General features: G+C 40.7%; 1 protein-coding gene across 2 annotated transcripts in view; it reads right to left on the reverse strand.

Annotated features, from left to right (window-relative positions):
- znf592 (zinc finger protein 592) overlaps positions 1 to 16,127 on the reverse strand; it is a 151,354-nt gene that overhangs the window by 105,141 nt on the left and 30,086 nt on the right. For both annotated transcript variants that reach the window (XM_041178615.1, XM_041178614.1), the window contains exon 2: positions 425 to 533. The gene's annotated coding sequence lies outside the window, so the exon portion shown is untranslated. The remainder of the gene's footprint in view (positions 1 to 424; positions 534 to 16,127) is intronic.

Raw genomic sequence — 16,127 nt, forward strand, 5'->3', positions numbered from 1 at the left:
GTGACTATGAGTTAAAGCACCTCTCAGCTAATAAATTGCTATCACATCCAACTTGTGTTCAGCAAGGTCCATCAGTATTAAGGCAATAACTGGTTAATCTACTTTGATCTGTTTGGTGGGTAGAATGTCAGCTAGGACACCGAGAACGCTTCTGCGCTTCTTTGATTAGTGCCATGGGATCCTTCTTCAGTGAGCTGACAGGATTTTGGCCTGATTTCTCATCTGGAACATGATGCTTCTGACAGTGCAACTCCCTCAGTTCTGCATCATAATGTCAGCCTAGATCATAAACTCAAGTGCTGCAATGTTTGAACCTTTAAACTTCGGACTCAGATATACGAGAGTTACCAATGAGTAAAATTGATGGCTGTAATTTAATAATACATTCCATGTTCATTGGTTAAAAAATACAAGGTCAACTTACAAAAGCTTTCTTTGTTACAGATGCTCTGGAACACTGAGTTCAGCCACCTTTCTGCAGATCAGCTGCAGCGACAAAGGTGCCAGCTGATTACGTCTGTTCCTTGGGCAGTCTAGAAACAATGCAATTATTTTACTGTATTAATAAAATAATTCAACTTCAAGCATTTAATAATTATTAAGTCAGTTAATTTATGTTAAAACCATGTCAACTTCAAAGGTCAGCTCACATACTTCATCTTTATATTGACAGCTTTTTTTACACTTTACCAGAGATTGTACTTTAGGTGCCAATTAACCTCAAAAAATAGTATTTATTGTGTAGCAAATTAGCAGAACTGCAAGGCTCCTATGCTGTTTCAGGCTGTGATTAAACATTTTCCTTTAGAGCAACAGGCCAGTAAGAGGATTGTACACTATGTGTTCTACATTTGTAGCAGAGTACATTATTTCACAAAATGATTATTCACTACAATCCTTTTACAAAGTCTGCTAAGGTCATTATGCCCGTGGTGTAGATAATTATAAAAGACATAGTCCCACACAGGAAATCTCAGCCACAAGGTCAAGTGTAACAGAGCTTTAATTGGAAAGTTCCATAAAATAAACAAATGGAAACTACATAGAATCATAGAGCACAGCAAGAGGCCAGCTGATCCATCAATCCTGTGCCAGTTCTTTGAAAGAGCTATCCAATTAGTCCAACTCCGTTGCGATTTCCCGACAGCCCTGAAAATTTTATCTTTTTCAAGCAAATATCCAATTTCCTTTTGAAGTTCATCACTGAATCTGCTTCTACCAAACTTTTCTATTCCAGATTATAATTCACTCCATGAAAAATGCTCATCTCCCCCTTGGTGGAAACTCTCTCTCCCCATCTACTCTATCTGTTGAACACCTCTATTAAAAAGTTCTTTGCTCTGAGCAGCAATCCCAGCTTCTCAAGTCTCTTGACATAATTGAAGTCCTTGATACCTGCTATGATTCTAATAAATTTACTCTGAACCCCCTTCTAAAAAAAAAAGGCTTGCATTTATATAACAACTTTCATGACCTGAGGATACCTCAAAAGCATCTGAAGTGTGGTCGCTGTTGCAATTTAGGAAATGTGGCAGTCAATTTGAACACAGCAAAGTCCTACAAAAAGCAATGTGGTAATAAGATAATCTGTTCTAATGATGTTGATTGAGGGATAGGTATTGATCAGGTCACCAAGGTCTTGACATCCTTCCAAATTGTGGTGCTCAGATTGAATACAGTACTCCAGCTGATCAGTTTAACTAGTGATTTATAAAGGTTTACCATAATTTCCTTGCTTTTGTATTCTATGTCTTTTTTTTTTAAAGCCAAGGAACCCATGAGCTTTTTAAACAACCTTATCGACTTATCCTGGCTCCATCCAAGGTTTGTGTATAGAAACTCCAGGTCTCTGTTCTTGTGCCCATTAAAATTATACCATTTAGTTTAGACCATAAGACATAGGAGCAGAAATTAGGCCATTCGGCCCATCGAGTCTGCTCCGCCATTCAATCACAGCTGATAAGTTTCTCAACCCCATTCTCCCGCCTTCTCCCTGTAACCTTTGATCCCTTACCAATCAAGAACTTTTCCATCTTGGTCTTAAATACACTCAATGACCTGGCCTCCACAGCCTTCTGTGGCAATGAATTCCATAGATCCACCACTCTTTGGCTAAAGAAGTTTCTCCTCATCTCTGTTCTAAAAGGTCTTTCCTTTACTCTGAAGCTGTGCCCTCAGGTCCTAGTCACTCCTACTATTGGAAACATCTTCCCCACATCCACTCTATCCAGGCCTTTCAGTATTCTGTAAGTTTCAGTCAGATCCCCCCTCATCCTTCTAAACTCCATCGAGTTCAGACCCAGAGTCCTCAAACATTCCTCATATGTTAAGCCTTTCATTCCTGGGATCATTCTCGTGAACCTCCTCTGGACCCTCTCCAGGCCAGCACATTCTTCTTGAGATACGGGGCCCAAAATTGCTCTCAATATTCTAAATGTGGTCTGACCAGAGCCTTATAAAGCCTCAACAGCACATCCCTGCTTTTATATTCTAGTCTTCTCAAAATAAATGCCAACATTGCATTTGCCTTCCTAACTACCAACTCAACCTGCAAGTTAACCTTAAGAGAATCCTGGACTAGGACTCCCAAGTCCCTTTGCACTCCAGATTTCTGAATTCTCTCCCCATTTAGAACATAGTCTATGCCTCTATTCTTCCTACCAAAGTGCATGACCTCACACTTCCCCACGTTGTATTCTATCTGCCACTTCTTTGCCCATTCTCCTAACCTATCTAAATCCTTCTGTAGCCTCCTCTCCTCCTCAGCACTACCTGCCCCTCCACCTATCTTTGTATCATCTGCAAACTTAGCCAGAATGCCCTCAGTTCCTTCATCTAGATTATTAATGTATAAAGTGAAAAGTTGTGGTCCCAACACTGACCCCTGCGGAACTCCACTAGTCATCAGCCGCAATCCTGAGAAGGACCCCCTTATCCCCACTCTCTGCCTCCTGCCAGACAGCCAATCTTCTATCCATGCTAGTACCTTGCCTCTAACACCATGGGCTCTTATCTTACTGAGCAGCCTCCTGTGCGGCACTTTATCAAAGGCCTTCTGGAATTCCAAGTAGATAACATCCACTGGCTCTCCTTTGTCTAACCTACTCGTTACCTCCTCAAAAGATTTCTAACAGATTTGTCAGGCATGACCTCCCCTTGATGAAACCATGCTGACTTTGCCCTATTTTACCTTGCACTTCCAAGTATTCTGAAATCTCATCCTTAATAATGGACTCTAAAATCTTACCAACAACCAAGGTCAGGCTAATTGGCCTGTAATTTCCCATCTTTTGCTTCACTCCCTTCTTAAACGGGGGGTTACATTATCGATTTTCCAGTGCTCTGGGACCCTCCCTGACTCCAGTGATTCCTGAAAGATTGCCACTAACGCCTCCATTATCTCTTCAGCTATCTCCTTCAGAACTCTGGGGTGTAATCCATCTGGTCCAGGTGATTTTATCCACCTTCAGACCTTTCAGTTTTTCTAGCATCTTCTCCTTGGTAATGGCCACCATACTCACCTCTGCCCCCCAACTCTCCTGAACTTTGGGGATGTTACTCGTGTCTTCCACCGTGAAGACTGATGCAAAGTACCTATTCAGTTCCTCCGCCATTTCTTTGTTTCCCACTACTACTTCTCCAGCGTCATTTTCCAGCGGCCCAATGTCTACTTTTGCCTCTCTCTTACCCTTTATATATCTAAAAAAACTCTTGTAATCTTCTTTTATATTACTGGCTAGTTTAACCTCATATTTAATCTTCTTCCTTCTTATTTCTTTTTTAATTGTCCTCTGTTGGTCTTTGTAGGCTTCCCAATCCCTTGGTTTCCCACTGCTCTTCGCCACATTGTATGCTTTCTCTTTAGCTTTTATGCTGTCTCTGACTTCCCTTGTCAGCCATGGTTGCCTCGTCCTCCCTTTAGTATGCTTCTTCTTCCTAGGGATGAAGTTTTGCTGTGTATCCCAAATTACTCCCAGAAACTCCTGCCATTGCTGCTCCACTGTCTTTCCTGCTAGGCTCATCTCCCAGTCAATTCTGGCCAGCTCCTCCCTCATGCCTCTGTAGTTGCCTTTATTCAACTGTAATACCGTTACATCTGATTCCAGCTTTTTCCTCTCAAATTGCAGGGTAAATTCTATCATATTATGGTCACTTCCTCCTAAGGGTTCCTTCACCTTAAGCTCCCTTACCAAATCTGCCTCATTACACAACAGTAAATCTAGCGATCATCCTTCCTCGTTCTTCCTTGAAAATGCATAATTCCATATTTCTCTGCATGAAATTTCCTCTGCCATATGTCTGCCTATTTCACCAGCCTGCCTATGTCCTATATAGACAATTTATTTTATATATACATCCCCCGTTACTGCTGGTAATTTCTTGCGAGCTATCCCGATGAGTGCAATAACGAAAAGCTTCAACAACACGTCTCTTTTTTCCAAAAATACTCAAGTTCTCTACTATCAAATTTGTGAGAATTCTTGGTAAAAAATCTGAATGATCAGCTAACTTGAATTAAATAATTTTGAATTAAAAGACAATATGCTGCCAAAATTTGTTTTCATTTGAAGACTAAAGAAAACAAGCTTCCAGGCCTTCATTGTCCCTGACATACACTGCATCAAATAAAGGACTGTGATTATTAAGCAGCCACACGACAGGTGCAATCTCACAGTCTAGCCATGTTCAACTGTGCCCAATTCCCAGAGACAGGAAACAGACTATCATTTTTACCAGAAAGATGTTATCCTTGTGCTGTGTGGTGAACCTATTTGATTAATTGTGCTTAGAAACAGGACAGCAGGATATCAACACAAATGCAGCAGGTCCTTTCCTGTGCAGTAGTCAATGGGAACAACAACTTTGCATTGTGTGCTTTATATATTACTAGCAAACTGACTGTGGCAGTGTCTATGGTTAGCTGATAATTCCAAGTTTTTTTTAATGCACAAGTTGGGAGAACAACTTCAGAAACTTGCTCTAAATTTGTCCAGCGACAAGCGTCCACAACTACACTATGACAGTTGTGGGCAAAATTAACTCGACAATATATGACAGGAAATGCTGACAAAAATGAACACAACAGAAGTTAAGGTTTGTGGACAGGATGTGTATACTCTATGCAAGATTTATTTAATAACTCTTCCTAGCAAAACTGGGTTCAGGAAGGCAGCACCGTACCAGTCTCCTTATTGTTGGTCTCTCTGCTTACAGGTCCATCTGGCACCATTCTCCTTTAGGCGCTGGGTAGAAGCAGGATCAGGAAACCTGGCAGCAGATTCTAAAAGACCAACTCTCTTTACAATGGCAGCATTACTTCCTTTGATCTATTCTGCATTCCTCTTTTTGTACATAGATCAGCTTTACTGACAGACACCAAACATTTACTTAATTAAGATACATAGACCGTTTTCCTGATGCATCTTGTTCAGTATTTTCCCACTAATCCTGTAATCCTTCTGCCCTTTCCACCCTATGTGCATGACTTCATCTACTGCAGCTGTCAATTCATTCACCCATCTTTGCATATAGTTCAACTTCCCATAAAGCCTGCCTGAACTTCCACTCCTGTTACTGTGTCATCTTCAATCTTTTGAGATGAAGCTACTGGTATTTTCTTTCAGATAATTTATGAAAAATGTTAAAACATCAAACTAAATGCTAAACTCAGCAGGACTCCAGTCTACACACCTCAATACGTCCTATTCATAACCCAAACAATCTCAACATACTCCCACTAATACTATGAACTTGTTTTCTAGACACCTGATCAAAAACCTAAAATTCTAGTCTATCACATTTACATTATTCTTTTATAATTCCATGAAAAAAAATTACATTAGTCTGGCATGACTTCCCTTAACCAATAAGTTTATTCCCCTCTAAGCTTTCCACTACCTTGCATCTTTTGGATGAGATGTTGAACTGAGGCCCCTCTGCTCTCTCAGGTGCATGTAAAAAAAATCCCACAGAACTATTGCGATGAAGAGTGGGGAGTTATCCCTGGTATCCTGACTAATACTTATCCTATAACGAACATCACAAAAATAGATTATCTAATCATTATCACATTGATGTTTGTGGGAGCTTGCTGAGAGAAAGTTGGCTCCTGCATTTCCACGTTTCAACAGTGACTACATTTCAAAAGTACATCATAAGGTCAAATGGAAGCAGGAGTGGGCCATTCAGCCTGCTCCAGCATTCAATAAGATCTTGGCTGATCCGATTGTGGCCTAACTCCACTTTCCTGCCCATGCCCCCATAACCCTCGACTCACTTGCACCCCTCCTCATTCTTCCTACCCAAATGCATCACTGTACGTTTCTCTACATTTCACCAGTCTGACAAGCTCATTTTTTTTATATATATAAAAATCTTTATTTTATCCTTGATATTTGATTCTAGAATATACTTTGGGACTGATGAGACACTAACTGCTCTCCAGATCCCCTAAACATCCCTTTTTAAATTAGGCTTCTAGAGATTGTCTCTACTCCTTTCTCCAATGAATCCCCAATATCTTCCCCAGCTCATTCATGAATTTCAGAAGAATTCTTAAATGCATTCCATCCAGGCAGTGGTTTTCAATACAGTGTTGATGTTAATTTTATTACATCCTCTGATTGTCTTGGAAGACTTTGATTCTGCACCAATATGACCTTCTGCTTTTGCAGGTTCCTCACTTGAACTTATATATTTCCAATTATACTCAAATATAATGCTTCATTGCAGCCTTATGCAATGCTTAAGCAAATCCTCACCTGAAATTTATTAGTATTTATTCCACCTCTACACCAGATCAAATACTCTCAGCTCAACCTATACAGCAAGTGTTCCTCAACCCATTGTGGTGGCCCAGAAATGCATCTCAAAAAAGGGTTCTCTTAGATCTCAGGATTATCTTTATATATTTGATATTTACATTCAAGGGTCTCTAAATATGATTGCGCCATTAATTTCTGCCTAAGAAAGCTGAAGATAATGCAAAGCAAATTTTCTTAATTTGCAAAATGTGCATCAATTGCTGCTCAGGATTATGATGCTATTGTTTTGCATGCCAGTAAGCCATCAGGGTACTTTGGAATGAAAATCACAAATATATAATGGCATGTTGCCAACTAAATTTAAATTGTTCATTTAATTATAGAAATTCAATTAAACCCAAACAGGCAATGCTCCTAAAATCATAAGGGGCTGTTCTGATCTTCACATTAACTCTAGTATAACACTGCAATTACATCCATCTCCAACCAGACTGAGCTTCATCTTATTTGCTTGTTGTTTCAGCCCTCTAAAATTCTACTAGATCACAGCCTCACTCCCAACCATCGCCCTGTCAAGTCAGGCCGAAGCTTGTCCACCACATTCTCAAATCCTGGCCTAACCATAAGCAGCTCATTAGCCCCCAGCTCCTGCCCACCGCATATATCAAACCTAGACATTAAGCATTCCCTTATTTCCTTCTGGCCTGAAGACTAAGCCCTAATAACCTAGTTTCTCTCTCATCTTGCACACCTACCAACCTCCAACCCGCTACATATTGGCTAATGCCTTGCTTTTATATCCTGAGCAAAAGTAAAACAAAAACAGGATACATGAGTAAATAATCATGCCATACATACAAGGGGGAACTGAGGGAAAATATTTACAAAAATATAAAGGAGATAAGCATAGCGAAATATAGACACAAAGAAAAAGAGTGAGAGGAGACAGAGCTTGCTTTTATACTGAGGTTAGCGGAGTGGATGGCAACCAGTACAGGACACCTGGGTCTTCTGCAGTCAGCAGAAGTCCACAGAAAACCTGCCCAATCCATAAGGCTGTTCCTATTTTTCAAATAAGCTGTGTCTATCAAGAGCTGGTAGTTCATCAGTCCACAAAAAGCAATCACACAGTAAAGGAAGAACTCCTCTTCAAAATAGAGGCACTGGAGCAGAAGGGGTCCTTGGTTTAACATTTCATGGAGGACATCACCAACAATGCAGCATTTCCTCAGCACTGCAATGAAGTGGCAGCTTAGGTTTATGGACTCAAATATCTGGAGCGGGGCTTGAGTACACAAATTTCTGAGTCAGAGCTACTATATATAATACCTTGTATTAACTTCTGTTTGCATATCCTTTGGTTCACAGCAAGCAATACCATCGAGGCTGGCTATTTTTTTAAAAATTCAAGTGTTTTCCCTTTAGACCTACCTTTGCAATTATAAAAATAGAATCTTCGTTATATAGCAATGACAATTTACTTAAAAATTTTTTTAAAGTTTAAAATTTTAGATGACAGCATTCTATGATGTCCCACTCAAATTATAAACCATGATGTGCAGCGAATCACAAAATAGGTTCCCACAGCTGGACATCTATAAGCATGCAACCCAATGCCAAATAATAATAAAGCCTATTAAGTTGTAATCCAAATAAATGCTTTTATTGGTCAGTCAGGTGACTGACAGGTAAAGGATCCAATCAACATGCTTCTAAGTGCCCAGAATAAGTTACAGGGAAATCCACAGAGGTTTTGTCTGCCCTCTATGAAGTGCTCACTTTCTTCCCAAAGGGGCTCATGTGATTTAATTAAATTGAGTAAGCTTACGCGTAGCCTTGGGGTCTAAATATGCATCAGGCACTGCTGGGAGTTTAACCAGTGAAAACTGCACAGCTTACTTGATCAGGGTATTGGCAAGCTTTCTGCTGCTTGCCCAGCTGGGATCACATGGTCATTAGCTCGGTGCCTCACAGGGATACCTGGAGCGAGATAGGAAGATTCCTGGTTTGAGTGACAGGTTTACCCCTATAGATTTCATTGCTGTGCCATGCTGGCTAGTTAAATCATCAACATTGCCCCGGATTTCTACTAGTTCAGATATTGGATTAGAAAGTAAACCACCAAGAAATGAAAAACAGAGTTAATGTTTCGAGTCTGTATGACTCTTCTTCAGAGCCAAACAGACTTGAAACGTTAACTCTGTTTTTCTCTTCACAGATGCTGCCAGACCTGCTGAGTTTAACCAGCATTTGCTGTTTTCATTTCAGATCCAGCATCCACAGTATTTGCTTTAAGCCACAAAGAATTGACTTGATTCATGGACGCATATCACCTTGGAGCCACCCCAACCAAGAGGAGAGTCACTAGTTGTACCTTGGATATACGACAAGTATGTCTTTAAGCTAGGTTGGCAGGTACTCCTCTCAGCAACATAATGGGCAACATCAACATAAAATGCTTAATCCATATCCTTAAGGCAGGGCCTTTGATGGAAGGGAAGTATCCTCCATGAGGCCGATTTATGCCCCATCCTAATGAGGCCATTACTGGCCACAGCATTCACTCTTCCTCCTGATATTGCCCCTTTTTGCCACAAATCTCCCTCTCAGTTTGGTCCTAGATGCCACACATGGGCCAGAGGACAACATCCTGTTACATATCTGAATCATCAAGGAGAACTGTTTGGAAACATATCCCATGCACAAGAAATTTAACCGGATTAGAACTTAGAAGCGATTAAAAAAGGCAAAAACGACTAAATGTTCTTTGTCCCTGCTCAGTGAGGTCTCTCCAGGCAGCTGATGTTAGCAATCACAGGACCTCAAGGTATCATTATCAAGTAGTTGGAACAGATACTCCTAGAATCCTCCAAACAGTACCTTTGAGCATCCCTCTTTAATTACATAAATCCATGATACAGAATTCAACAACAGCAACAAATTATATTTATCTAGCTCCTTTAACATAATAAAATGGCCCAAGGCACTTCACAGAAGCCTTATGAATAAAATCATGACACTGAGCCACATAAGGAGATATGTTAAACGGCCAAAAGCTTGGCCAAAGAGGTATATTTTTAAGGAGTGCCTTAAAGGAGAAAAGCTAGGTAGAGAGATGGAGAGGTGTAGGAAGGGTTTCCCAGACCTTAGGTTGAGGCAACTGAAGGTACCTTAACCAACGCTGGAACAATTAAAATTAGGGATGCACAAAAGGCCAGATTTTGGAGAAGTCCAAAGGTCTCAGAGGATTGTGGGGCTGGTGGAAATCAGAGAGATGGGCAGGCCATGAGGAGTTTGATAACAAGGATGGGAATTTTAAAAATCAAATGCTGCTTGACTGGGAGCCAGTGTATGCCAGTGAGCACAAGGTGATAGAGGAACTGGGCTTGGTGTGAATTGAGAGATGGGTAACAGAGTTAGGATGACTTTAAGTTTACAGAAGGTTGAATGTGGGAAACAAGCTAGGGATTTGTTGGAATAGTTGAGTCTGGAGGTAACAATGAGGGTTTCAGCAGCAGATGAGCTGAGATGGGCAATGTTATGGAGGTGGAAATAGGTGGTCTGAGTGATGGCACAAATGTAAGTTGGAAGCTCATCTTGGGATCAAATGTGACACCAAGGTCGCAAACAGACTGGCTTAATCTCAAGCTATTGTCATGGAGAGGAATGGAGTTAGTAGCTAGGGAATGGAGGTTGGAGTGGGGACTGAAAACTCTGGGGAAGGGTTGGGTTAGGGGAGCGTGGTGGGGGCACCGACCATCCTATCTGCTTGGTTATCCCAATGCCAAGTGGGTGCAGCTGACTGAATCCCCAAGAAAGTCCTTCATCTGTAAAAGGCAGTGCTGTAATACCTTCTTTCAGAAATGCCTGAACAAGCACTCCTCTTATAATGCAATCCAACACATCATTGAAGGCATGACTTATACAAGATTGAACAATTTATTGAAAAAAAAATCACATCAAGAGAGGTGAGCTAACTTAGTTTAGTCAGGATTCAAGTTCATGTATTATATAATCCAGTCATTTTTTGGTTTGCTTTTTGTCTTCTGTATTCTTGATGTGCAGATGTGCAGGCTCTCACCACTAATCTGGTTACCATTTAGACCTCCACTTGCACTGGATAGGACAAGGTAGGTTTGCCAACAGCGCCCCCCCAACCGAAATTATCTTGGTGTCTCCAGGGATTGAAGATCAATCTCCAGGATAGGGTTGTGGTCAACCAGGGAGAAAAATCTCGGGGCATTAAATAATTTTTTCCCCAATTTCTTTGAACACTTTAATATATTAGTTATAATAAAATGGGAGATCAGCAAATTAAACTGTTTCACTCAGCCAAGGATCATCTAATTGGGTAATAAAGATTTTGTTTCCTTTCCAATTTGGGTGGGAAGACAGTTTGCCAGAGGATGGACAAATGGAGGCGTGTGGGGATGGTGTTGTTCAAAGCAGCCAGCCAACTGATGAAACCTCCATGTATACAGCCATTCAGAGCTGGCAACCCTAGGCCAGGGTGACAACTAAATGGCAAGTAGTGCAATAATAAAATTTTAAACCAACATACAAATGGGAGCCATCATCTCAGTGTAACTTCTCAGTTTGTACCAAGATGCACTGCAGCTACTCATCAAGGCTTCTTCAACATCACCTTCCAAACCATAGAAGGATAGGGGCAGCAGGCACGTGGAAATATCATAACCTGCAATTTCCCCTCTAAATCTCACACTAATCTGACATGGATCTATATCGCTGTTCCTTCGTCATGGGTCAAAATCCTGGAAAGCCCCACCTAACAGCATTGTTGACGTATCTAAGCCACATAGACAGCAGTTGTTCAAGATGGTGGTTCACCACTACCTCCTCAAGCACAATTAGGGTTGGACAAAAATTGACCTTGCCAGCAACAGTCACACCTCAAAGAAATTAAAAAACGTGAAACTGGGCATTGAGAAACACTTCCTGAAAACTGCAAAAAGAGAGAAGTGAATAAATTAAAAATAAAAGATTGGACTGTGGTATGATGTATTCCATAATGGTGGATTCAATCACATACATAAATAATAGTACTGAGATACACCAGTCACACAAGATTACACACATAAATTCCTCTCATGTTTCTGAGGCCGGGTGGGGGGCATTAAAATGGAAAAAAGTCACTGAATGACCCGAGGATTTCTGCAATCAGCCTCTAACGGGCCCAGCAAGTACAGCAACTGCACCATATGAGCTTAAAAAGGACACATCAATTTACGCACAGTTGTAATTTAGCAGAATAATTGTGTACTAGATAACATAATCAAGAGCATGTTCTCCAATCCAATGCTGAGGTGTACAGTGACTGTTAGTCATGGAGAGGCTCGAGTTGCTCATTTATTTTCATCTCTCATCCATTTTAAGTCATCTTTTCTGCCTACACTTCCTGATGGAAGACACCATTATGTTTGTAGGTTCTCATTTTAAAACCACTCAAACGCATATCAAATTGTATGAAATCAGGGAGATTTGGCTTGTAGGTAGATGTGCCTTCTGGGAAGGTGGTTCATCTAGATTTCTCTGCCCAAAAACTAGAAACTCATTGACCTGAAGATAGCACAAAGAGGGTAAGTGATGTTTTCATGTTGGTAACACTTTGATCTTGCCATCTGCATTTATCAGAAATAAGGCCACATCCATAAATAACCGTAAGAGATTGGCTGGAAAAGGTTTTTTTTGCGATTTGTTCTTTAGTACAAGAATCCAAATTATATCCTGCATTTTAATGCAGGTCGGTCCCACATTTTGACTTTAAATTACACACTATGTAAACCTCTAGTCTTTTAAAAATATTACACAACTTTGGACAGATGTATCACAGTGCAAGTCAGACATGCCTTTATTGCATACACTCAAAAAGCCGTGTTGAAAATCTATTCCAACAAGGGTTTAAAGCTTTTAGAACCTTCTACTCGTCTTATGAATTTGTAGCATTGATTTTTCTCACTTGCACAAGGCTAATCTGACCTTCTATTTGTAAAAGTCATGTCAGAGTGCCCACCAAAAACCTCATTATTTGAGACCATAAGTTTCCTAACAAAAATGCAGGAAAAGAAAACTGGATTGATTGACCATCTGGTCAAAATAATGATTCATTTTACAGCAACCAAGCCTGAACCATGAGCACTTAGCCTGTTGAAAATGTGGAAATCTACTTGAGTAGAGCGCAGAAATTTGTATGTGGTAGAGTAAAGGTTAGCATCTGTAAAGTACGAAGTCCTACAATTGAAGCAAATAACCAGTAGTTGTTTAAACCTGCCCTGGTTTCACTTCCCCTTTTTCTTTGCCCTGAACCCCTCCTACAGCCATTAAAAACTAGCTGATTTCCTGTGGTGCTGCTCACTTAAGAGTCTAAGATCTGGAACACAGTTGATGTTTGGCTGCTAATAACGGAAGTGTAACTTCACCTGGCTTTGTGAAGGACTACTTTAAATAGGCACATCCTGAGACTGGGGGCCAATTGCAGAGGGGCTCTGGCAGTTTGTGTCCTCGAACAGGTCATTAGCTTCAGAAGAACTAGCGATGTCGGAATGAGGCCTTTATCTGGTCAATATCATTAAATATAGATTAATGTAGGTTTGTACATATGGGTAGAACTAATGCCAAACATACGTATACCATGCAAGGTTACTGAGCAGAATAGAGCCCAGCGTGTTTTAGTACTTGAATCTCAAAGTCCACAACTTGTGCCATGAGACAATAACAAACACAAATAGAGCTTCTAAATATATTCTTGGACATAATCTAAAACATAAAACACTATATGGTCCATGTATAGGATCTCAGTTAAGCCTCAGCTAGAACACTGATCAGTTTTGATCCCCTTAAATGATGAGTGATACTGAGTCCCTTGAAAAGCTTCAAAGATGGCCCTCCAGATCAACTAGATCATGAACTCTCTCCTCCATCCTCACCCCCTTTCCGATTTTTCTCCCTCCTTTTTGTTTTTTCCAATAATTTATATAGATTTTTCTTTTCCCACCTATTTCCATTATTTTTAAATGTATTTCCATCCATTGTTTTATCTCTACCTTTTAGCCTATTTCGATCCCTTCCCTTCATCCCACACCCACCAGGGCTATCTGTACCTTGCTTGTCCTGCTTTCTACTCTTAATTAGCACATTCCTTTAGATAATATCACCACCTTCAACACCTCTTTGTCTTTTTGTCTGTGACATCTTTTGGTTATCTCCACCTATCATGGGCCCTCTACCTAGCTCTACCTGTCCTCCCCTTAAACCAGCTTATATTTCACCTCTCTTCTATTTTTACTTAGTTCTGTTGAAGGGTCATTCGGACTTGAAACATCAACTGTGCTCCTCTCCACCGATGCTGCCAAACCTGCTGAGTTTTTCCAGGTATTTTTGTTTTCCTCCAGATCAACTGCTCTCTTAAAAGCCTTCAGTTACCATGATGGGGTTAGAGAGCTGGGTCTTTTTACTCTACTCAACAAAAGCACAGGCTTTGGGAAGATTTGATTCTCTTGCACTGTGACTCTAAAAGGGACCAACTTTACTTTTCTTGTCCATTTTATGTCCTTCACATTGGTATGGCATGGATAGTGGTGCATCTCTGAAATTTCTGCAGGGTTAGCTTTTATTTAATAAATGGTTTGGAATGATACCGAAGATTGATGATACAAATTAGGGCTGGAGCAAATTGTGTGGAAGAATGCAAGGCTACCAACAGATTAGCAATTAAAAAAGCAGATGCAGTCCAATTTAGATGGAGGTGAAGTAGCATATTTTAGGAAAATGGAACAGCGTAAGTATACCCTAAATAGTACGATTCTTAACAGAGTAAGAGAGAAATCTAAAATCTTGACCTTTAAAAAGTGGCAGCGCTGTTTAAAAAGGCAAAAATGATTCTGGGTTTTATATACATGGGCACCGAACACAAAAACAAGGAAATCACTTTGCATTGTACATGACATTAGTTAAACTATGAAATGCAGTTCTGGTCACCTCATTATGAGAACAATATTGGGAACAGCAAAGATTCAAGATGATGGTAAAGATTGGTGGATTGAAGGATTATAAAACTTGAAAATTAGGTTTTATTTCATTGGGAAAAAAGATGTTCAAGGGAAAATCCAACTAATTTTCACGAATATGAACAGTTCTAAGAGGGTAAATAATGAAAAGTTAAATGTTAAGTATCTAAAAATAGAACTTGAAACAGGGAAGTGGCAGGGAATTGAGATCTGTCAATAGTTGCAGTTGAAGAGCCTCCAGGGGCACAGGCTTCATGGCATATGCATACTGTGGTTTCTAAATATTTTCTGTTACATGAGATGCTCTTCACTGCCAACTTCCTCATGCTTCCAAAAGCAACAGTGAAAGACACCTCCAAAATGTGCTGAATTGTTAGCTGTTCTCAGGGATAAACGGGTTACAATTTCTAACGGAAGGAGCAACTATTCCACATATTGGGATAGCTGATAGACTTGCATTAATACTGTATTGCACAATGCTGTATAAATTCAAACCCAATGATCTGAAAAAATGCAAACTTTAAGATTCTGAATCACTCTCTTCCTCTACTTGTCATCCCATCCATTCAGTTAAGAGGCTGCAATACAGTTGGATGAATTCAATCTGCCTTTTTTTTATTCATTCATGGGATGTTGGCATCACTGGCTAGGCCAGCGTTTAGTGCCCATCCCTAAGTGCCCTTGAGAAGGTGGTGATAATCTGCCTTCTTGAACCGCTGCAGTCCATGTGGTATAGGTACATCCACAGTGCTTTGGGAGGGAGTTCCAGGATTTTGACCCATTGATATATTTCCAAGTCAGGATGGTGAGTGGCTTGGAGGGGAACTTCCAGGTGACGGTGCTCCCATGTGTCAGCTGCTTTGTCCTTCTAGATGGTAGTGGTCATGGGTTTGCTGTCTAAGAAGCCTTGGCGAGTTCCTGCACTGCATCTTGTAGATGGTACACACTGCTGCCACTATTTGTTGGTGGTGGAAGGAGTGAACGTTTGTGGATGGGTGCCAATTGAGTGGGCTGCTTTGTCCTGGATGGCATCAAGCTTCTTGAGTGTTGTTGGAGCTGCGCTCATCCAGGCAAGGGGAGAGTCCATCAGACTCCTGACTTGTGCCTTGCAGAAGTCTTGTAGGCTTTGGAGAGTCAGGAGGTGAGTTACTCGCCACAGGATTCCTAGCCTCTGACCTGCTCTTGTAGCCACAGTATTTATATGGCTGGTCCAGTTCAGTTTTTGGTCAATGGTAACCCCCAGGATGTTGATAGTGGGGGATTCAGCAATGGTAATACCATTGAATGTTGAGAGGCAATGGTTAGATTCTCTGTTTTTGGAGATTGTCATTGCCTGGCA

This window comes from Carcharodon carcharias, chromosome 32 (genome assembly GCF_017639515.1).
Source record: "Carcharodon carcharias isolate sCarCar2 chromosome 32, sCarCar2.pri, whole genome shotgun sequence".
NCBI classification, from domain to species: Eukaryota; Metazoa; Chordata; class Chondrichthyes; order Lamniformes; family Lamnidae; genus Carcharodon; species Carcharodon carcharias.